The sequence below is a fragment of the Ascaphus truei genome, chromosome 4, assembly GCF_040206685.1.
Source record: "Ascaphus truei isolate aAscTru1 chromosome 4, aAscTru1.hap1, whole genome shotgun sequence".
Classification (NCBI taxonomy): Eukaryota; Metazoa; Chordata; class Amphibia; order Anura; family Ascaphidae; genus Ascaphus; species Ascaphus truei.
In genome coordinates this window covers 8,891,687-8,914,100 of record NC_134486.1, presented here as the reverse complement: position 1 = coordinate 8,914,100, position 22,414 = coordinate 8,891,687, and the positions used below count along the sequence as shown (strand labels likewise).

Below are 22,414 nucleotides of genomic sequence, written 5' to 3'. Positions count from 1 at the left end.
ACCCTGGTCTAAATTCCTACTCACCTCCTCAAAGAAACAAATAAGGTTAATTTGGCATGATATATCCTTCATAAATCCATGCTGACTATTACTAATAATTTTATTTTCCATTAGGTATTCCTGAATATTATGCCGTATTAAACCTTCAAGTAGTTCCCCCACTATTGATGTCAGGCTTACAGGTCTGTAATTCCCCGGTTGTGATCTAGCTCCCTTTTAAATATAGGCACCACATCTGTTTTACGCCAATCTTGTGGTACTGAGCCTGTGGAAATGGAGTCCTTGAATATTAAATATAATGGTTTGGCTATTACTGAGCTTAACACCTTGAGAACTCTTGGATGTATGCCATAGGGGCCAGGTGCATTATTTATTTACATTTTTTCAAGTCGCTTATGAACTTTTTCCTCAGATATATGTGACATTGTCAAAGAAGGTATTAACCAAATATAATATATATAAATATATATTTAATATTTTATATTTATATAAATGCTTCCAAAACATTCATCCTGAAAGGATTTAGGAAATATGAATTCATAAAAACCTTATTAAAACTAGATATAAGATTCAAGAAGAACAAAACACAGAGGGAAGTAATGGTATGTATATGCTTATTTACATGGTAACCAAATGCTGTGCGGGATTTCCATTAATGTTACCTGATCTTTTAGTGATAGGGAGAGAGAGCTTGTGGTCATTGTATTTACAGGCAGATTGTCAGTAATGAAATGTATCTGTGTTATGAATTTATGTATTTATATAAAGAGAATTTCATGTGTATTCCTCCTGTAGCAGAATTAAGCATGTATACTTATTGGCATACTGATACCCAATTGCACTTTTTATTTGACATAATATCAAACATCTGAATGAGTTTGAAAATAAAAAACAGAAGTCCTTCGAACCGGAATTGAACCAATTGACCTAAGGATTGCTGTATTACCACTACAGTCCTCCCCTCTACCAACTGAGCTATCGAAGGCTTCATGCTTTGGCCCAAGAAATAACCGGATAATTCCTGCATGTGGTGGAGCTTGTATTGAGGGGATTAAACATGCAAAGAAAACATATGATATAAATCAGTTCCCTTTACAAACATCATACCACACATTCAAGAGCTCATGTGGTAGCGTGGCCGAGCGGTCTAAGGCGCTGGATTAAGGCTCCAGTCTCTTCGGAGGCGTGGGTTCAAATCCCACCGCTGCCAATCTTTATTTATTGCCTGTAGTAACAATTACTTACTTTGTCTTATTCTATATCACTGTAGAGCCAACATAGCTAATAACCACTATTAACTGTTTCATGTCTATGTTTTTGACAGCCACATCTTATGTCTGATATCTATTTCAAAGAGGAAGGAACAGAGGGCACAGCGGATTTTGCAAATTCAAACTCATTTTTTGAGCCAACACAACGTTTCGACCGTGGAGGTCTTTTTCAAGTGACAATGGCATATACAAATCTGGTCTAACAACATATAAATAGTGCCCCAAATCCCCACAATGCAACCTGTTCAATCAGTGTTGATGAAGTCCATGTGCTTAATCAGTTCCTTGAACCAATGTCCAGTGTGCAAGCTTGAATAGGTGATCCCCAACAGCTGTAAGTCCTCCTTTAGATATCGTGATGTTCATGTCCTCCCACTTCCTGGTTATTCGGTATCCATCTTTGTGACGTCATCACTTCGGGTCCTCAATGGTTGGAACGCAGCGTCCTCGTGCGTTTCAAATGCGCGCATGCGCACTTCCTGATTATTCGGTATCCATCTTTGTGACGTCATTGATTCGGGTCCTCAAAGGTTGGAACGCAGCGTCCTCATGTGTTTCAAATGCGCGCATGCGCAGTAGACATACACTCGAGGCGCAGTCAGTGCTGACTGCATATGAGTCATTGCACAAGCGTCAATCTTTGATCATTCCTTGTCCTCAGTAGTTGGAACGCACGATCTCATGCGTTTCAAGCGCGCACATGCGCAGTAGGTATCCATTCGATTTCCTTCAAATTGAACCGCCAGAAGTGCATGTTGTGTACCAATCATTGCACTAACGTTAATCCTTTTAAATGTGATCCTGCGAGTGTATAATGGATAAGTTGATCAGCGTATTTTCTTCAATAGAGGTCCTTCCATGTGTCATCTTCTTTTGTTCTTCATTGGAGGGAGTTATCTTCCATTTTTTAGAAGTCCACGATATTATAAAAAAGAGAGAAAAAAAGGGAAAAAAAACAAAAAAAAACGGAGTGATAAATCAGCACAACACGGTTGAACAAGCTGCTAACATATCATTTACTATGAACAGTGAATAATAATAAAAGTTAAAAAAAGGTTGGTTTTGTCAATTCTTAAACATGCTCAGCCCCAGTGGCATACTATTCTGACAGCTTAAATATTTATCCAATAACAGCAGGCAGTGGCAGCAGCCTATGGAATAAGTGGTTTTACCTTTCTTCAATGAAACATCCTAATGACAAAAAGTCATTTAGTCCATTAGGGAATACTGTATCTAAAGTGTGGATCCAGAATGATTCACGTTGTAATAATAAAACATCCTTTTCCAATCCTGCCCTAGCTTTTTTGATATGTTCAATACCCATTAATTTTAGTGATGAAATGGGATGACTGAATTCAGAGCAATGTCTAAAAAGAGCGGTGTCTTCCGCACGATTATTTATTTTACTCTTATGTTCAATAAATCTAGTTTTAAGCATCCGATTGCTCTTACCAATATAACATAGTCCACAAGGGCATTTGATCATGTAGACTATGTTCGTGGTGGTACATGTAATACGTTCCTTAATAGTGAACATCTTGCCACTTCTAGGATGGTAAAACTTATCTCCAGTATTTAAACTGTTACAAATGCTACATCCATAACATTTATAGCAGCCCACCTTGGGTGAACTCAGGAAATGTGGGGTAGTATAATGTTTCTCATTGTCAGCCTTAATGAGAATGTCCAGGGTGAATGTCCAGGGTGAATTGCATTAACATGTTTATTGCCCTTTGTTCCCCTTCCCGCCTTTTCTATCCCCATTTGCAGCCCATCCCATAGGCCGCCATTGGAGCTCCATGCAAGTCAATGGAGATTTCCGTGGTTTTGGCCTAATATCAGAAAAGACCAGCAGGTGGCGCCCGAGAGGACGAGCGGAACTCCACCATTGAAATTAATGGAGTAATGTATTTCAATGGGGATTCCTCGAGTCCGACCTCAAGGAACGAGCTGGCAGCCAGCCAAACCGCAAACCCCGAAAGCGGATACAATATCCATAGAAAAGCTTTGATCACTAAATTGGCGTGGGAACTTGGTCACGGCCAAGTTCAGTCATATTAAAATTGTATCTCCGGTCCTAGGGAAGGTAGCGGGTTAATTCTTTTTGCCCCTAGCTCAGGGGGACCCTCTTACTCGACCCCAACCGGGTCCGACAGTCAATGGCTCCAGTCTCCTTGGAGACGTGGGTTCAAATCCCACCGCTGCCAATTTTTGTTTATTGGCTGTAGCAACAATGACTTACTTTTAAATTTAGACAACAGATACTTTATCCTTTATCTATACTTACTTATTGATCCAGAGGAAGGCGAACAAAAAACCCCAGAGTCATATCATCCAATAATATCTCATAAGGGGAAAAATAAATTCCTTCCTGACTCCTAAAGCACTCCTAAATCCTGCTCCATCAAGGATTCCCCCAATTTATCCCCATTTAATTTGTGTCGCCTTTTCATTCTTGCATCCCAAAATGTATAACCTTACATTTATCTGTATTAAACCTCATGTGCCATTTACCTGCCCACGTTTCTAGTCTCTAAAAGTCCTTCTGAAGAGAAATTACATCCTGCTCTGATTCTATTACCTTACACAATTTAGTATCATCAGCAAAGATGGAGACTTTGCTCTCGATGCCAACCTCAAGGTAATTAATAAACAAGTTAAAAAGCAGGGGTCCCAGTACCGATCCCTGAGGTACTCCACTCACGACTTTAGCCCAACCTGAAAAAGTTCCATTTATGACAACCCTCTGTTGTCTATCCTTTAACCAGTTTTCAATCCAGGTGCATATATTATTACTGAGTCCAATTTTCTTTATTTTGTACACCAACCTCTTGTGTGAAACTGTATCAAAAGCCTTTGCAAAATCTAAGTAGACCACATCAACTGCATTACCCTGGTCTAAATTCCTACTCACCTCCTCAAAGAAACAAATAAGGTTAATTTGGCATGATATATCCTTCATAAATCCATGCTGACTATTACTAATAATTTTATTTTCCATTAGGTATTCCTGAATATTATGCCGTATTAAACCTTCAAGTAGTTCCCCCACTATTGATGTCAGGCTTACAGGTCTGTAATTCCCCGGTTGTGATCTAGCTCCCTTTTAAATATAGGCACCACATCGGTTTTATTCCAATCTTGTGGTACTGAGCCTGTGGAAATGGAGTCCTTGAATATTAAATATAATGGTTTGGCTATTACTGAGCTTAACACCTTGAGAACTCTTGGATGTATGCCATAGGGGCCAGGTGCATTATTTATTTACATTTTTTCAAGTCGCTTATGAACTTTTTCCTCAGATATATGTGACATTGTCAAAGAAGGTATTAACAAATATAATATATATAAATATATATTTAATATTTTATATTTATATAAATGCTTCCAAAACATTCATCATGAAAGGATTTAGGAAATATGAATTCATAAAAACCTTATTAAAACTAGAAATAAGATTCAAGAAGAACAAAACACAGAGGGAAGTAATGGTATGTATATGCTTATTTACATGGTAACAAATGCTGTGCGGAATTTCCATGAATGTTACCTGATCTTTTAGAGATAGGGAGAGAGAGCTTGTGGTCATTGTATTTACAGGCAGATTGTCAGTAATGAAATGTATCTGTGTTATGAATTTATGTATTTATATAAAGAGAATTTCATGTGTATTCCTCCTGTAGCAGAATTAAGCATTTATACTTATTGGCATACTGATACCCAATTGCACTTTTTATTTGACATAATATCAAACATCTGAATGAGTTTGAAAATAATAAACAGAAGTCCTTCGAACCGGAATTGAACCAATTGACCTAAGGATTGCTGTATTACCACTACAGTCCTCTGCTCTACCAACTGAGCTATCGAAGGCTTCATGCTTTGGCCAAAGAAATAACCGGATAATTCCTGCATGTGGTGGAGCTTGTATTGAGGGGATTAAACATGCAAAGAAAACATATGATATAAATCAGTTCCCTTTACAAACATCATACCACACATTCAAGAACTCATGTGGTAGCGTGGCCGAGCGGTCTAAGGCGCTGGATTAAGGCTCCAGTCTCTTCGGAGGCGTGGGTTCAAATCCCACCGCTGCCAATCTTTATTTATTGCCTGTAGTAACAATTACTTACTTTGTCTTATTCTATATCACTGTAGAGCCAACATAGCTAATAACCACTATTAACTGTTTCATGTCTATGTTTTTGACAGCCACATCTTATGTCTGATATCTATTTCAAAGAGGAAGGAACAGAGGGCACAGCGGATTTTGCAAATTCAAACTCATTTTTTGAGCCAACACAACGTTTCGACCGTGGAGGTCTTTTTCAAGTGACAATGGCATATACAAATCTGGTCTAACAACATATAAATAGTGCCCCAAATCCCCACAATGCAACCTGTTCAATCAGTGTTGATGAAGTCCATGTGCTTAATCAGTTCCTTGAACCAATGTCCAGTGTGCAAGCTTGAATAGGTGATCCCCAACAGCTGTAAGTCCTCCTTTAGATATCGTGATGTTCATGTCCTCCCACTTCCTGGTTATTCGGTATCCATCTTTGTGACGTCATCACTTCGGGTCCTCAATGGTTGGAACGCAGCGTCCTCGTGCGTTTCAAATGCGCGCATGCGCACTTCCTGATTATTCGGTATCCATCTTTGTGACGTCATTGATTCGGGTCCTCAAAGGTTGGAACGCAGCGTCCTCATGTGTTTCAAATGCGCGCATGCGCAGTAGACATACACTCGAGGCGCAGTCAGTGCTGACTGCATATGAGTCATTGCACAAGCGTCAATCTTTGATCATTCCTTGTCCTCAGTAGTTGGAACGCACGATCTCATGCGTTTCAAGCGCGCACATGCGCAGTAGGTATCCATTCGATTTCCTTCAAATTGAAACGCCAGAAGTGCATGTTGTGTACCAATCATTGCACTAACGTTAATCCTTTTAAATGTGATCCTGCGAGTGTATGATGGATAAGTTGATCAGCGTATTTTCTTCAATAGAGGTCCTTCCATGTGTCATCTTCTTTTGTTCTTCATTGGAGGGAGTTATCTTCCATTTTTTAGAAGTCCACGATATTATAAAAAAGAGAGAAAAAAAGGGAAAAAAAACAAAAAAAACCGGAGTGATAAATCAGCACAACACGGTTGAACAAGCTGCTAACATATCATTTACTATGAACAGTGAATAATAATAAAAGTTAAAAAAAGGTTGGTTTTGTCAATTCTTAAACATGCTCAGCCCCAGTGGCATACTATTCTGACAGCTTAAATATTTATCCAATAACAGCAGGCAGTGGCAGCAGCCTATGGAATAAGTGGTTTTACCTTTCTTCAATGAAACATCCTAATGACAAAAAGTCATTTAGTCCATTAGGGAATACTGTATCTAAAGTGTGGATCCAGAATGATTCACGTTGTAATAATAAAACATCCTTTTCCAATCCTGCCCTAGCTTTTTTGATATGTTCAATACCCATTAATTTTAGTGATGAAATGGGATGACTGAATTCAGAGCAATGTCTAAAAAGAGCGGTGTCTTCCGCACGATTATTTATTTTACTCTTATGTTCAATAAATCTAGTTTTAAGCATCCGATTGCTCTTACCAATATAACATAGTCCACAAGGGCATTTGATCATGTAGACTATGTTCGTGGTGGTACATGTAATACGTTCCTTAATAGTGAACATCTTGCCACTTCTAGGATGGTAAAACTTATCTCCAGTATTTAAACTGTTACAAATGCTACATCTATAACATTTATAGCAGCCCACCTTGGGTGAACTCAGGAAATGTGGGGTAGTATAATGTTTCTCATTGTCAGCCTTAATGAGAATGTCCAGGGTGAATGTCCAGGGTGAATTGCATTAACATGTTTATTGCCCTTTGTTCCCCTTCCCGCCTTTTCTATCCCCATTTGCAGCCCATCCCATAGGCCGCCATTGGAGCTCCATGCAAGTCAATGGAGATTTCCGTGGTTTTGGCCTAATATCAGAAAAGACCAGCAGGTGGCGCCCGAGAGGACGAGCGGAACTCCGCCATTGAAATTAATGGAGTAATGTATTTCAATGGGGATTCCTCGAGTCCGACCTCAAGGAACGAGCTGGCAGCCAGCCAAACCGCAAACCCCGAAAGCGGATACAATATCCATAGAAAAGCTTTGATCACTAAATTGGCGTGGGAACTTGGTCACGGCCAAGTTCAGTCATATTAAAATTGTATCTCCGGTCCTAGGGAAGGTAGCGGGTTAATTCTTTTTGCCCCTAGCTCAGGGGGACCCTCTTACTCGACCCCAACCGGGTCCGACAGTCAATGGCTCCAGTCTCCTTGGAGACGTGGGTTCAAATCCCACCGCTGCCAATTTTTGTTTATTGGCTGTAGCAACAATGACTTACTTTTAAATTTAGACAACAGATACTTTATCCTTTATCTATACTTACTTATTGATCCAGAGGAAGGCGAACAAAAAACCCCAGAGTCATATCATCCAATAATATCTCATAAGGGGAAAAATAAATTCCTTCCTGACTCCTAAAGCACTCCTAAATCCTGCTCCATCAAGGATTCCCCCAATTTATCCCCATTTAATTTGTGTCGCCTTTTCATTCTTGCATCCCAAAATGTATAACCTTACATTTATCTGTATTAAACCTCATCTGCCATTTACCTGCCCACGTTTCTAGTCTCTAAAAGTCCTTCTGAAGAGAAATTACATCCTGCTCTGATTCTATTACCTTACACAATTTAGTATCATCAGCAAAGATGGAGACTTTGCTCTCGATGCCAACCTCAAGGTAATTAATAAACAAGTTAAAAAGCAGGGGTCCCAGTACCGATCCCTGAGGTACTCCACTCACGACTTTAGCCCAACCTGAAAAAGTTCCATTTATGACAACCCTCTGTTGTCTATCCTTTAACCAGTTTTCAATCCAGGTGCATATATTATTACTGAGTCCAATTTTCTTTATTTTGTACACCAACCTCTTGTGTGAAACTGTATCAAAAGCCTTTGCAAAATCTAAGTAGACCACATCAACTGCATTACCCTGGTCTAAATTCCTACTCACCTCCTCAAAGAAACAAATAAGGTTAATTTGGCATGATATATCCTTCATAAATCCATGCTGACTATTACTAATAATTTTATTTTCCATTAGGTATTCCTGAATATTATGCCGTATTAAACCTTCAAGTAGTTCCCCCACTATTGATGTCAGGCTTACAGGTCTGTAATTCCCCGGTTGTGATCTAGCTCCCTTTTAAATATAGGCACCACATCGGTTTTATTCCAATCTTGTGGTACTGAGCCTGTGGAAATGGAGTCCTTGAATATTAAATATAATGGTTTGGCTATTACTGAGCTTAACACCTTGAGAACTCTTGGATGTATGCCATAGGGGCCAGGTGCATTATTTATTTACATTTTTTCAAGTCGCTTATGAATTTTTTCCTCAGATATATGTGACATTGTCAAAGAAGGTATTAACCAAATATAATATATATAAATATATATTTAATATTTTATATTTATATAAATGCTTCCAAAACATTCATCCTGAAAGGATTTAGGAAATATGAATTCATAAAAACCTTATTAAAACTAGAAATAAGATTCAAGAAGAACAAAACACAGAGGGAAGTAATGGTATGTATATGCTTATTTACATGGTAACCAAATGCTGTGCGGGATTTCCATGAATGTTACCTGATCTTTTAGAGATAGGGAGAGAGAGCTTGTGGTCATTGTATTTACAGGCAGATTGTCAGTAATGAAATGTATCTGTGTTATGAATTTATGTATTTATATAAAGAGAATTTCATGTGTATTCCTCCTGTAGCAGAATTAAGCATTTATACTTATTGGCATACTGATACCCAATTGCACTTTTTATTTGACATAATATCAAACATCTGAATGAGTTTGAAAATAAAAAACAGAAGTCTTTCAAACCGGAATTGAACCAGTGACCTAAGGATTGCTGTATTACCACTACAGTCCTCTGCTCTACCAACTGAGCTATCGAAGGCTTCATGCTTTGGCCAAAGAAATAACCGGATAATTCCTGCATGTGGTGGAGCTTGTATTGAGGGGATTAAACATGCAAAGAAAACATATGATATAAATCAGTTCCCTTTACAAACATCATACCACACATTCAAGAACTCATGTGGTAGCGTGGCCGAGCGGTCTAAGGCGCTGGATTAAGGCTCCAGTCTCTTCGGAGGCGTGGGTTCAAATCCCACCGCTGCCAATCTTTATTTATTGCCTGTAGTAACAATTACTTACTTTGTCTTATTCTATATCACTGTAGAGCCAACATAGCTAATAACCACTATTAACTGTTTCATGTCTATGTTTTTGACAGCCACATCTTATGTCTGATATCTATTTCAAAGAGGAAGGAACAGAGGGCACAGCGGATTTTGCAAATTCAAACTCATTTTTTGAGCCAACACAACGTTTCGACCGTGGAGGTCTTTTTCAAGTGACAATGGCATATACAAATCTGGTCTAACAACATATAAATAGTGCCCCAAATCCCCACAATGCAACCTGTTCAATCAGTGTTGATGAAGTCCATGTGCTTAATCAGTTCCTTGAACCAATGTCCAGTGTGCAAGCTTGAATAGGTGATCCCCAACAGCTGTAAGTCCTCCTTTAGATATCGTGATGTTCATGTCCTCCCACTTCCTTGTTATTCGGTATCCATCTTTGTGACGTCATCACTTCGGGTCCTCAATGGTTGGAACGCAGCGTCCTCGTGCGTTTCAAATGCGCGCATGCGCACTTCCTGATTATTCGGTATCCATCTTTGTGACGTCATTGATTCGGGTCCTCAAAGGTTGGAACGCAGCGTCCTCATGTGTTTCAAATGCGCGCATGCGCAGTAGACATACACTCGAGGCGCAGTCAGTGCTGACTGCATATGAGTCATTGCACAAGCGTCAATCTTTGATCATTCCTTGTCCTCAGTAGTTGGAACGCACGATCTCATGCGTTTCAAGCGCGCACATGCGCAGTAGGTATCCATTCGATTTCCTTCAAATTGAACCGCCAGAAGTGCATGTTGTGTACCAATCATTGCACTAACGTTAATCCTTTTAAATGTGATCCTGCGAGTGTATGATGGATAAGTTGATCAGTGTATTTTCTTCAATAGAGGTCCTTCCATGTGTCATCTTCTTTTGTTCTTCATTGGAGGGAGTTATCTTCCATTTTTTAGAAGTCCACGATATTATAAAAAAGAGAGAAAAAAAGGAAAAAAAAAAACGGAGTGATAAATCAGCACAACACGGTTGAACAAGCTGCTAACATATCATTTACTATGAACAGTGAATAATAATAAAAGTTAAAAAAAGGTTGGTTTTGTCAATTCTTAAACATGCTCAGCCCCAGTGGCATACTATTCTGACAGCTTAAATATGTATCCAATAACAGCAGGCAGTGGCAGCAGCCTATGGAATAAGTGGTTTTACCTTTCTTCAATGAAACATCCTAATGACAAAAAGTCATTTAGTCCATTAGGGAATACTGTATCTAAAGTGTGGATCCAGAATGATTCACGTTGTAATAATAAAACATCCTTTTCCAATCCTGCCCTAGCTTTTTTGATATGTTCAATACCCATTAATTTTAGTGATGAAATGGGATGACTGAATTCAGAGCAATGTCTAAAAAGAGCGGTGTCTTCCGCACGATTATTTATTTTACTCTTATGTTCAATAAATCTAGTTTTAAGCATCCGATTGCTCTCACCCATATAACATAGTCCACAAGGGCATTTGATCATGTAGACTATGTTCGTGGTGGTACATGTAATACGTTCCTTAATAGTGAACATCTTGCCACTTCTAGGATGGTAAAACTTATCTCCAGTATTTAAACTGTTACAAATGCTACATCCATAACATTTATAGCAGCCCACCTTGGGTGAACTCAGGAAATGTGGGGTAGTATAATGTTTCTCATTGTCAGCCTTAATGAGAATGTCCAGGGTGAATGTCCAGGGTGAATTGCATTAACATGTTTATTGCCCTTTGTTCCCCTTCCCGCCTTTTCTATCCCCATTTGCAGCCCATCCCATAGGCCGCCATTGCTTATTTACATGGTAACCAAATGCTGTGCGGGATTTCCATTAATGTTACCTGATCTTTTAGTGATAGGGAGAGAGAGCTTGTGGTCATTGTATTTACAGGCAGATTGTCAGTAATGAAATGTATCTGTGTTATGAATTTATGTATTTATATAAAGAGAATTTCATGTGTATTCCTCCTGTAGCAGAATTAAGCATTTATACTTATTGGCATACTGATACCCAATTGCACTTTTTATTTGACATAATATCAAACATCTGAATGAGTTTGAAAATAAAAAAAAAGCTGTGTGTGCTGTGCACGCGCATAGTAAGTGAAACTTCTTTGACTTTTGTCACAGAAATTGTATTTGTGTTGGTGTTGGTGATGTTTTAATTAAAAATCAAAATACAATCTCAATGACAAAACGCAAATAAATTTGACTTAGAATGCGCGTGCTCGGCACACATCCCCTGTATTAGCTATTTGCACTAAGGGTGAATTCCGCGTGTGACAGTGTGCGTGTGACTGAGTGTGCGTGTGACTGAGAGTGTGCGTGTGACTGAGAGTGTGCGTGTGACTGAGAGTGTGCGTGTGACTGAGAGTGTGCGTGTGACTGAGAGTGTGCGTGTGACTGAGTGTGCGTGTGACTGAGAGTGCGCGTGTGACTGAGAGTGCGCGTGTGACTGAGAGTGCGCGTGTGACTGAGAGTGCGCGTGTGACTGAGAGTGCGCGTGTGACTGAGAGTGTGCGTGTGACTGAGTGCGCGTGTGACTGAGCGTGTGTGTGTGACTGAGCGTGTGCGTGTGACTGTGCGTGTGACTATGCGTGTGCGTGTGACTGTGCGTCTGACTGAGTATGAGTGTGACTGAGTGTACGTGTGACTGAGTGTGCGTGTGAGTGTGACTGAGTGTGCGTGTGAGTGTGAGTGTGTGTGGGGGTCTGGGGGGTCAGTGTGTGGGGGTCTGGGGGGGTCAGTCAGTGTGTGTGGGGCTCTGGGGGGGGTCAGTGTGTGTGGGGGTCTGGGGGGGGTCAGGTAGTGTGTGTGGGGGTCTGGGGGGGTCAGGCAGTGTGGTGGGGGTCTGGGGGGGTCAGGCAGTGTGTGTGGGGGTCTGTCAGTGTGTGTGGGGGTCTGGGGGGTTCAGTCAGTGTGTGTGGGGGTCTGGGGGGTTCAGTCAGTGTGTGTGGGGGTCTGGGGGGTTCAGTCAGTGTGTGTGGGGGTCTGGGGGGTTCAGTCAGTGTGTGTGGGGGTCTGGGGGGGTCAGTCAGTGTGTGTGGGGGTCTGGGGGTTCAGTCAGTGTGTGTGGGTCTCTGGGGGGTCAGTCAGTGTGTGTGGGGGTCTGGGGTGGTCAGTCAGTGTGTTTGGGGGTCTGGGGGGGTCAGGCAGTGTGTGTGGGGGTCTGTCAGTGTGTGTGGGGGTCTGGGGGGTTCAGTCAGTGTGTGTGGGGGTCTGGGGGGTTCAGTCAGTGTGTGGGGGGGTCTGGGGGGTTAGTCAGTGTGTGTGGGGGTTTGGGGGGTTCAGTCAGTGTGTGTGGGGGTCTGGGGGGTTCAGTCAGTGTGTGGGGGGGTCTGGGGGGGTCAGTCAGTGTGTGTGGGAGTCTGGGGGGTTCAGTCAGTGTGTGTGGGTCTCTGGGGGGTCAGTCAGTGTGTGTGGGGGTCTGGGGTGGTCAGTCAGTGTGTTTGGGGGTCTGGGGGGGTCAGTCAGTGTTTGTTGGGGTCTGGGGGGGTCAGGCAGTGTGTGTGGGGGTCTGTCAGTGTGTGTGGGGGTCTGGGGGGTTCAGTCAGTGTGTGTGGGGGTCTGGGGGGTTCAGTCAGTGTGTGTGGGGGTCTGGGGGGTTCAGTCAGTGTGTGTGGGGGTCTGGGGGGTTAGTCAGTGTGTGTGGGGGTCTGGGGGGGGTCAGTTATTGTGTGTGGGGGTCTGGGGGGGTCAGTCAGTGTGTGTGGGGGTCTGGGGGGGTCAGTCAGTGTGTGTGGGGGTCTGGGGGGGTCAGTCAGTGTGTGTGGGGGTCTGGGGGGGTCAGTCAGTGTGTGTGGGGGTCTGGGGGGTTCAGTCAGTGTGTGTGGGTCTCTGGGGGGTCAGTCAGTGTGTGTGGGGGTCTGGGGTGGTCAGTCAGTGTGTTTGGGGGTCTGGGGAGTCAGTCAGTGTGTGTGGGGGTCTGGGGGGGGTCAGTCAGTGTGTGTGGGTCTCTGGGGGGTCACTCAGTGTGTGTGGGGGTCTGGGGTGGTCAGTCAGTATGTGTGGGGGTCTGGGGGGGTCAGTCAGTGTGTGTGGGGGTCTGGGGGGTCAGTCAGTGTGTGGGGGGGTCCGGGGGGGGTCAGTCAGTGTGTGGGGGGTCCGGGGGGGGGGGGTCCGCGCGGGTTGCGCCCGGGTTTTTGTACCACCGCTTCCTGGGGGGCCCTCAAACGCCCGCGTCACTGGAGGGCTGAATGGCGCCGCTGCCAGCCGCTTCTGCGCATGCGCGGCATGGCAGCGGTAGTGGAAGTTAGGCGGGCACATGTGTGGGCTGGGAGGGAGGTCCCATTCGGGTTAGGAACGGCAACACATGTTTACAGCCGTGGCAGTGGGCGGGGAACGGCGCCGCTGCCAACCGCTTCTGCGCATGCGTGGCTTTCCTCCAGTCCCCATGATTACTGAGCATGCGCGGCTTGGCAGCGGATGTGCGGGGGGAATGGCGGCCATTAGGAGCGGCGCCGGCGGCTATCGCCGCCGCCGCATCTGATTTGTGGAGCGGGTGTGATGTCAGTGTTGGGGTCGGGCTGAGCCAGAACACAGCCCGGCCTCAACTGCCAGCACTGACGTCACATCCGTTTCATTTCTGTCTCCACAATTCTTTTTTGCCCCAGTTCGAATGAGGTGCCACTAAGGAAGTTTCACTTCAAAAACAGAAGTCCTTCGAACCGGAATTGAACCAGTGACCTAAGGATTGCTGTATTACCACTACAGTCCTCCCCTCTACCAACTGAGCTATCGAAGGCTTCATGCTTTGGCCAAAGAAATAACCGGATAATTCCTGCATGTGGTGGAGCTTGTATTGAGGGGATTAAACATGCAAAGAAAACATATGATATAAATCAGTTCCCTTTACAAACATCATACCACACATTCAAGAACTCATGTGGTAGCGTGGCCGAGCGGTCTAAGGCGCTGGATTAAGGCTCCAGTCTCTTCGGAGGCGTGGGTTCAAATCCCACCGCTGCCAATCTTTATTTATTGCCTGTAGTAACAATTACTTACTTTGTCTTATTCTATATCACTGTAGAGCCAACATAGCTAATAACCACTATTAACTGTTTCATGTCTATGTTTTTGACAGCCACATCTTATGTCTGATATCTATTTCAAAGAGGAAGGAACAGAGGGCACAGCGGATTTTGCAAATTCAAACTCATTTTTTGAGCCAACACAACGTTTCGACCGTGGAGGTCTTTTTCAAGTGACAATGGCATATACAAATCTGGTCTAACAACATATAAATAGTGCCCCAAATCCCCACAATGCAACCTGTTCAATCAGTGTTGATGAAGTCCATGTGCTTAATCAGTTCCTTGAACCAATGTCCAGTGTGCAAGCTTGAATAGGTGATCCCCAACAGCTGTAAGTCCTCCTTTAGATATCGTGATGTTCATGTCCTCCCACTTCCTGGTTATTCGGTATCCATCTTTGTGACGTCATCACTTCGGGTCCTCAATGGTTGGAACGCAGCGTCCTCGTGCGTTTCAAATGCGCGCATGCGCACTTCCTGATTATTCGGTATCCATCTTTGTGACGTCATTGATTCGGGTCCTCAAAGGTTGGAACGCAGCGTCCTCATGTGTTTCAAATGCGCGCATGCGCAGTAGACATACACTCGAGGCGCAGTCAGTGCTGACTGCATATGAGTCATTGCACAAGCGTCAATCTTTGATCATTCCTTGTCCTCAGTAGTTGGAACGCACGATCTCATGCGTTTCAAGCGCGCACATGCGCAGTAGGTATCCATTCGATTTCCTTCAAATTGAAACGCCAGAAGTGCATGTTGTGTACCAATCATTGCACTAACGTTAATCCTTTTAAATGTGATCCTGCGAGTGTATAATGGATAAGTTGATCAGCGTATTTTCTTCAATAGAGGTCCTTCCATGTGTCATCTTCTTTTGTTCTTCATTGGAGGGAGTTATCTTCCATTTTTTAGAAGTCCACGATATTATAAAAAAGAGAGAAAAAAAGGGAAAAAAACCAAAAAAAAACGGAGTGATAAATCAGCACAACACGGTTGAACAAGCTGCTAACATATCATTTACTATGAACAGTGAATAATAATAAAAGTTAAAAAAAGGTTGGTTTTGTCAATTCTTAAACATGCTCAGCCCCAGTGGCATACTATTCTGACAGCTTAAATATTTATCCAATAACAGCAGGCAGTGGCAGCAGCCTATGGAATAAGTTGTTTTACCTTTCTTCAATGAAACATCCTAATGACAAAAAGTCATTTAGTCCATTAGGGAATACTGTATCTAAAGTGTGGATCCAGAATGATTCACGTTGTAATAATAAAACATCCTTTTCCAATCCTGCCCTAGCTTTTTTGATATGTTCAATACCCATTAATTTTAGTGATGAAATGGGATGACTGAATTCAGAGCAATGTCTAAAAAGAGCGGTGTCTTCCGCACGATTATTTATTTTACTCTTATGTTCAATAAATCTAGTTTTAAGCATCCGATTGCTCTTACCAATATAACATAGTCCAAAAGGGCATTTGATCATGTAGACTATGTTCGTGGTGGTACATGTAATACGTTCCTTAATAGTGAACATCTTGCCACTTCTAGGATGGTAAAACTTATCTCCAGTATTTAAACTGTTACAAATGCTACATCCATAACATTTATAGCAGCCCACCTTGGGTGAACTCAGGAAATGTGGGGTAGTATAATGTTTCTCATTGTCAGCCTTAATGAGAATGTCCAGGGTGAATGTCCAGGGTGAATTGCATTAACATGTTTATTGCCCTTTGTTCCCCTTCCCGCCTTTTCTATCCCCATTTGCAGCCCATCCCATAGGCCGCCATTGGAGCTCCATGCAAGTCAATGGAGATTTCCGTGGTTTTGGCCTAATATCAGAAAAGACCAGCAGGTGGCGCCCGAGAGGACGAGCGGAACTCCGCCATTGAAATTAATGGAGTAATGTATTTCAATGGGGATTCCTCGAGTCTGACCTCAAGGAACGAGCTGGCAGCCAGCCAAACCGCAAACCCCGAAAGCGGATACAATATCCATAGAAAAGCTTTGATCACTAAATTGGCGTGGGAACTTGGTCACGGCCAAGTTCAGTCATATTAAAATTGTATCTCCGGTCCTAGGGAAGGTAGCGGGTTAATTCTTTTTGCCCCTAGCTCAGGGGGACCCTCTTACTCGACCCCAACCGGGTCCGACAGTCAATGGCTCCAGTCTCCTTGGAGACGTGGGTTCAAATCCCACCGCTGCCAATTTTTGTTTATTGGCTGTAGCAACAATGACTTACTTTTAAATTTAGACAACAGATACTTTATCCTTTATCTATACTTACTTATTGATCCAGAGGAAGGCGAACAAAAAACCCCAGAGTCATATCATCCAATAATATCTCATAAGGGGAAAAATAAATTCCTTCCTGACTCCTAAAGCACTCCTAAATCCTGCTCCATCAAGGATTCCCCCAATTTATCCCCATTTAATTTGTGTCGCCTTTTCATTCTTGCATCCCAAAATGTATAACCTTACATTTATCTGTATTAAACCTCATCTGCCATTTACCTGCCCACGTTTCTAGTCTCTAAAAGTCCTTCTGAAGAGAAATTACATCCTGCTCTGATTCTATTACCTTACACAATTTAGTATCATCAGCAAAGATGGAGACTTTGCTCTCGATGCCAACCTCAAGGTAATTAATAAACAAGTTAAAAAGCAGGGGTCCCAGTACCGATCCCTGAGGTACTCCACTCACGACTTTAGCCCAACCTGAAAAAGTTCCATTTATGACAACCCTCTGTTGTCTATCCTTTAACCAGTTTTCAATCCAGGTGCATATATTATTACTGAGTCCAATTTTCTTTATTTTGTACACCAACCTCTTGTGTGAAACTGTATCAAAAGCCTTTGCAAAATCTAAGTAGACCACATCAACTGCATTACCCTGGTCTAAATTCCTACTCACCTCCTCAAAGAAACAAATAAGGTTAATTTGGCATGATATATCCTTCATAAATCCATGCTGACTATTACTAATAATTTTATTTTCCATTAGGTATTCCTGAATATTATGCCGTATTAAACCTTCAAGTAGTTCCCCCACTATTGATGTCAGGCTTACAGGTCTGTAATTCCCCGGTTGTGATCTAGCTCCCTTTTAAATATAGGCACCACATCGGTTTTATGCCAATCTTGTGGTACTGAGCCTGTGGAAATGGAGTCCTTGAATATTAAATATAATGGTTTGGCTATTACTGAGCTTAACACCTTGAGAACTCTTGGATGTATGCCATAGGGGCCAGGTGCATTATTTATTTACATTTTTTCAAGTCGCTTATGAACTTTTTCCTCAGATATATGTGACATTGTCAAAGAAGGTATTAACAAATATAATATATATAAATATATATTTAATATTTTATATTTATATAAATGCTTCCAAAACATTCATCATGAAAGGATTTAGGAAATATGAATTCATAAAAACCTTATTAAAACTAGGAATAAGATTCAAGAAGAACAAAACACAGAGGGAAGTAATGGTATGTATATGCTTATTTACATGGTAACAAATGCTGTGCGGAATTTCCATGAATGTTACCTGATCTTTTAGTGATAGGGAGTGAGAGCTTGTGGTCATTGTATTTACAGGCAGATTGTCAGTAATGAAATGTATCTGTGTTATGAATTTATGTATTTATATAAAGAGAATTTCATGTGTATTCCTCCTGTAGCAGAATTAAGCATTTATACTTATTGGCATACTGATACCCAATTGCACTTTTTATTTGACATAATATCAAACATCTGAATGAGTTTGAAAATAAAAAACAGAAGTCCTTCGAACCGGAATTGAACCAATTGACCTAAGGATTGCTGTATTACCACTACAGTCCTCTGCTCTACCAACTGAGCTATCGAAGGCTTCATGCTTTGGCCAAAGAAATAACCGGATAATTCCTGCATGTGGTGGAGCTTGTATTGAGGGGATTAAACATGCAAAGAAAACATATGATATAAATCAGTTCCCTTTACAAACATCATACCACACATTCAAGAACTCATGTGGTAGCGTGGCCGAGCGGTCTAAGGCGCTGGATTAAGGCTCCAGTCTCTTCGGAGGCGTGGGTTCAAATCCCACCGCTGCCAATCTTTATTTATTGCCTGTAGTAACAATTACTTACTTTGTCTTATTCTATATCACTGTAGAGCCAACATAGCTAATAACCACTATTAACTGTTTCATGTCTATGTTTTTGACAGCCACATCTTATGTCTGATATCTATTTCAAAGAGGAAGGAACAGAGGGCACAGCGGATTTTGCAAATTCAAACTCATTTTTTGAGCCAACACAACGTTTCGACCGTGGAGGTCTTTTTCAAGTGACAATGGCATATACAAATCTGGTCTAACAACATATAAATAGTGCCCCAAATCCCCACAATGCAACCTGTTCAATCAGTGTTGATGAAGTCCATGTGCTTAATCAGTTCCTTGAACCAATGTCCAGTGTGCAAGCTTGAATAGGTGATCCCCAACAGCTGTAAGTCCTCCTTTAGATATCGTGATGTTCATGTCCTCCCACTTCCTGGTTATTCGGTATCCATCTTTGTGACGTCATCACTTCGGGTCCTCAATGGTTGGAACGCAGCGTCCTCGTGCGTTTCAAATGCGCGCATGCGCACTTCCTGATTATTCGGTATCCATCTTTGTGACGTCATTGATTCGGGTCCTCAAAGGTTGGAACGCAGCGTCCTCATGTGTTTCAAATGCGCGCATGCGCAGTAGACATACACTCGAGGCGCAGTCAGTGCTGACTGCATATGAGTCATTGCACAAGCGTCAATCTTTGATCATTCCTTGTCCTCAGTAGTTGGAACGCACGATCTCATGCGTTTCAAGCGCGCACATGCGCAGTAGGTATCCATTCGATTTCCTTCAAATTGAAACGCCAGAAGTGCATGTTGTGTACCAATCATTGCACTAACGTTAATCCTTTTAAATGTGATCCTGCGAGTGTATGATGGATAAGTTGATCAGCGTATTTTCTTCAATAGAGGTCCTTCCATGTGTCATCTTCTTTTGTTCTTCATTGGAGGGAGTTATCTTCCATTTTTTAGAAGTCCACGATATTATAAAAAAGAGAGAAAAAAAGGGAAAAAAAACAAAAAAAAACGGAGTGATAAATCAGCACAACACGGTTGAACAAGCTGCTAACATATCATTTACTATGAACAGTGAATAATAATAAAAGTTAAAAAAAGGTTGGTTTTGTCAATTCTTAAACATGCTCAGCCCCAGTGGCATACTATTCTGACAGCTTAAATATTTATCCAATAACAGCAGGCAGTGGCAGCAGCCTATGGAATAAGTGGTTTTACCTTTCTTCAATGAAACATCCTAATGACAAAAAGTCATTTAGTCCATTAGGGAATACTGTATCTAAAGTGTGGATCCAGAATGATTCACGTTGTAATAATAAAACATCCTTTTCCAATCCTGCCCTAGCTTTTTTGATATGTTCAATACCCATTAATTTTAGTGATGAAATGGGATGACTGAATTCAGAGCAATGTCTAAAAAGAGCGGTGTCTTCCGCACGATTATTTATTTTACTCTTATGTTCAATAAATCTAGTTTTAAGCATCCGATTGCTCTTACCAATATAACATAGTCCACAAGGGCATTTGATCATGTAGACTATGTTCGTGGTGGTACATGTAATACGTTCCTTAATAGTGAACATCTTGCCACTTCTAGGATGGTAAAACTTATCTCCAGTATTTAAACTGTTACAAATGCTACATCCATAACATTTATAGCAGCCCACCTTGGGTGAACTCAGGAAATGTGGGGTAGTATAATGTTTCTCATTGTCAGCCTTAATGAGAATGTCCAGGGTGAATGTCCAGGGTGAATTGCATTAACATGTTTATTGCCCTTTGTTCCCCTTCCCGCCTTTTCTATCCCCATTTGCAGCCCATCCCATAGGCCGCCATTGGAGCTCCATGCAAGTCAATGGAGATTTCCGTGGTTTTGGCCTAATATCAGAAAAGACCAGCAGGTGGCGCCCGAGAGGACGAGCGGAACTCCGCCATTGAAATTAATGGAGTAATGTATTTCAATGGGGATTCCTCGAGTCCGACCTCAAGGAACGAGCTGGCAGCCAGCCAAACCGCAAACCCCGAAAGCGGATACAATATCCATAGAAAAGCTTTGATCACTAAATTGGCGTGGGAACTTGGTCACGGCCAAGTTCAGTCATATTAAAATTGTATCTCCGGTCCTAGGGAAGGTAGCGGGTTAATTCTTTTTGCCCCTAGCTCAGGGGGACCCTCTTACTCGACCCCAACCGGGTCCGACAGTCAATGGCTCCAGTCTCCTTGGAGACGTGGGTTCAAATCCCACCGCTGCCAATTTTTGTTTATTGGCTGTAGCAACAATGACTTACTTTTAAATTTAGACAACAGATACTTTATCCTTTATCTATACTTACTTATTGATCCAGAGGAAGGCGAACAAAAAACCCCAGAGTCATATCATCCAATAATATCTCATAAGGGGAAAAATAAATTCCTTCCTGACTCCTAAAGCACTCCTAAATCCTGCTCCATCAAGGATTCCCCCAATTTATCCCCATTTAATTTGTGTCGCCTTTTCATTCTTGCATCCCAAAATGTATAACCTTACATTTATCTGTATTAAACCTCATCTGCCATTTACCTGCCCACGTTTCTAGTCTCTAAAAGTCCTTCTGAAGAGAAATTACATCCTGCTCTGATTCTATTACCTTACACAATTTAGTATCATCAGCAAAGATGGAGACTTTGCTCTCGATGCCAACCTCAAGGTAATTAATAAACAAGTTAAAAAGCAGGGGTCCCAGTACCGATCCCTGAGGTACTCCACTCACGACTTTAGCCCAACCTGAAAAAGTTCCATTTATGACAACCCTCTGTTGTCTATCCTTTAACCAGTTTTCAATCCAGGTGCATATATTATTACTGAGTCCAATTTTCTTTATTTTGTACACCAACCTCTTGTGTGAAACTGTATCAAAAGCCTTTGCAAAATCTAAGTAGACCACATCAACTGCATTACCCTGGTCTAAATTCCTACTCACCTCCTCAAAGAAACAAATAAGGTTAATTTGGCATGATATATCCTTCATAAATCCATGCTGACTATTACTAATAATTTTATTTTCCATTAGGTATTCCTGAATATTATGCCGTATTAAACCTTCAAGTAGTTCCCCCACTATTGATGTCAGGCTTACAGGTCTGTAATTCCCCGGTTGTGATCTAGCTCCCTTTTAAATATAGGCACCACATCGGTTTTATTCCAATCTTGTGGTACTGAGCCTGTGGAAATGGAGTCCTTGAATATTAAATATAATGGTTTGGCTATTACTGAGCTTAACACCTTGAGAACTCTTGGATGTATGCCATAGGGGCCAGGTGCATTATTTATTTACATTTTTTCAAGTCGCTTATGAATTTTTTCCTCAGATATATGTGACATTGTCAAAGAAGGTATTAACCAAATATAATATATATAAATATATATTTAATATTTTATATTTATATAAATGCTTCCAAAACATTCATCCTGAAAGGATTTAGGAAATATGAATTCATAAAAACCTTATTAAAACTAGAAATAAGATTCAAGAAGAACAAAACACAGAGGGAAGTAATGGTATGTATATGCTTATTTACATGGTAACCAAATGCTGTGCGGGATTTCCATGAATGTTACCTGATCTTTTAGAGATAGGGAGAGAGAGCTTGTGGTCATTGTATTTACAGGCAGATTGTCAGTAATGAAATGTATCTGTGTTATGAATTTA

The 22,414-nt window shown here is 41.6% G+C and overlaps 9 non-coding genes across 9 annotated transcripts; 5 read left to right on the top strand and 4 right to left on the bottom strand.

Annotated features, from left to right (window-relative positions):
- Positions 1 to 1,128: 1,128 nt before the first annotated feature.
- TRNAL-AAG (transfer RNA leucine (anticodon AAG)) lies at positions 1,129 to 1,210 on the top strand. Its single transcript has one exon. It is a non-coding gene; the product is annotated as a tRNA-Leu (tRNA).
- Positions 1,211 to 5,057: 3,847 nt separating this feature from the next.
- TRNAY-GUA (transfer RNA tyrosine (anticodon GUA)) lies at positions 5,058 to 5,144 on the bottom strand. Its single transcript is given in 2 exon segments — positions 5,058 to 5,094; positions 5,108 to 5,144. It is a non-coding gene; the product is annotated as a tRNA-Tyr (tRNA).
- Positions 5,145 to 5,287: 143 nt separating this feature from the next.
- On the top strand, positions 5,288 to 5,369 carry TRNAL-AAG (transfer RNA leucine (anticodon AAG)). Its single transcript has one exon. It is a non-coding gene; the product is annotated as a tRNA-Leu (tRNA).
- Positions 5,370 to 9,218: 3,849 nt separating this feature from the next.
- TRNAY-GUA (transfer RNA tyrosine (anticodon GUA)) lies at positions 9,219 to 9,304 on the bottom strand. Its single transcript is given in 2 exon segments — positions 9,219 to 9,254; positions 9,268 to 9,304. It is a non-coding gene; the product is annotated as a tRNA-Tyr (tRNA).
- Positions 9,305 to 9,447: 143 nt separating this feature from the next.
- On the top strand, positions 9,448 to 9,529 carry TRNAL-AAG (transfer RNA leucine (anticodon AAG)). The gene has a single exon. It is a non-coding gene; the product is annotated as a tRNA-Leu (tRNA).
- A 4,711-nt stretch (positions 9,530 to 14,240) lies between these two features.
- On the bottom strand, positions 14,241 to 14,326 carry TRNAY-GUA (transfer RNA tyrosine (anticodon GUA)). Its single transcript is given in 2 exon segments — positions 14,241 to 14,276; positions 14,290 to 14,326. It is a non-coding gene; the product is annotated as a tRNA-Tyr (tRNA).
- Positions 14,327 to 14,469: 143 nt separating this feature from the next.
- TRNAL-AAG (transfer RNA leucine (anticodon AAG)) lies at positions 14,470 to 14,551 on the top strand. The gene has a single exon. It is a non-coding gene; the product is annotated as a tRNA-Leu (tRNA).
- A 3,847-nt stretch (positions 14,552 to 18,398) lies between these two features.
- On the bottom strand, positions 18,399 to 18,485 carry TRNAY-GUA (transfer RNA tyrosine (anticodon GUA)). The gene is given in 2 exon segments: positions 18,399 to 18,435; positions 18,449 to 18,485. It is a non-coding gene; the product is annotated as a tRNA-Tyr (tRNA).
- Positions 18,486 to 18,628: 143 nt separating this feature from the next.
- TRNAL-AAG (transfer RNA leucine (anticodon AAG)) lies at positions 18,629 to 18,710 on the top strand. Its single transcript has one exon. It is a non-coding gene; the product is annotated as a tRNA-Leu (tRNA).
- Positions 18,711 to 22,414: the final 3,704 nt, after the last annotated feature.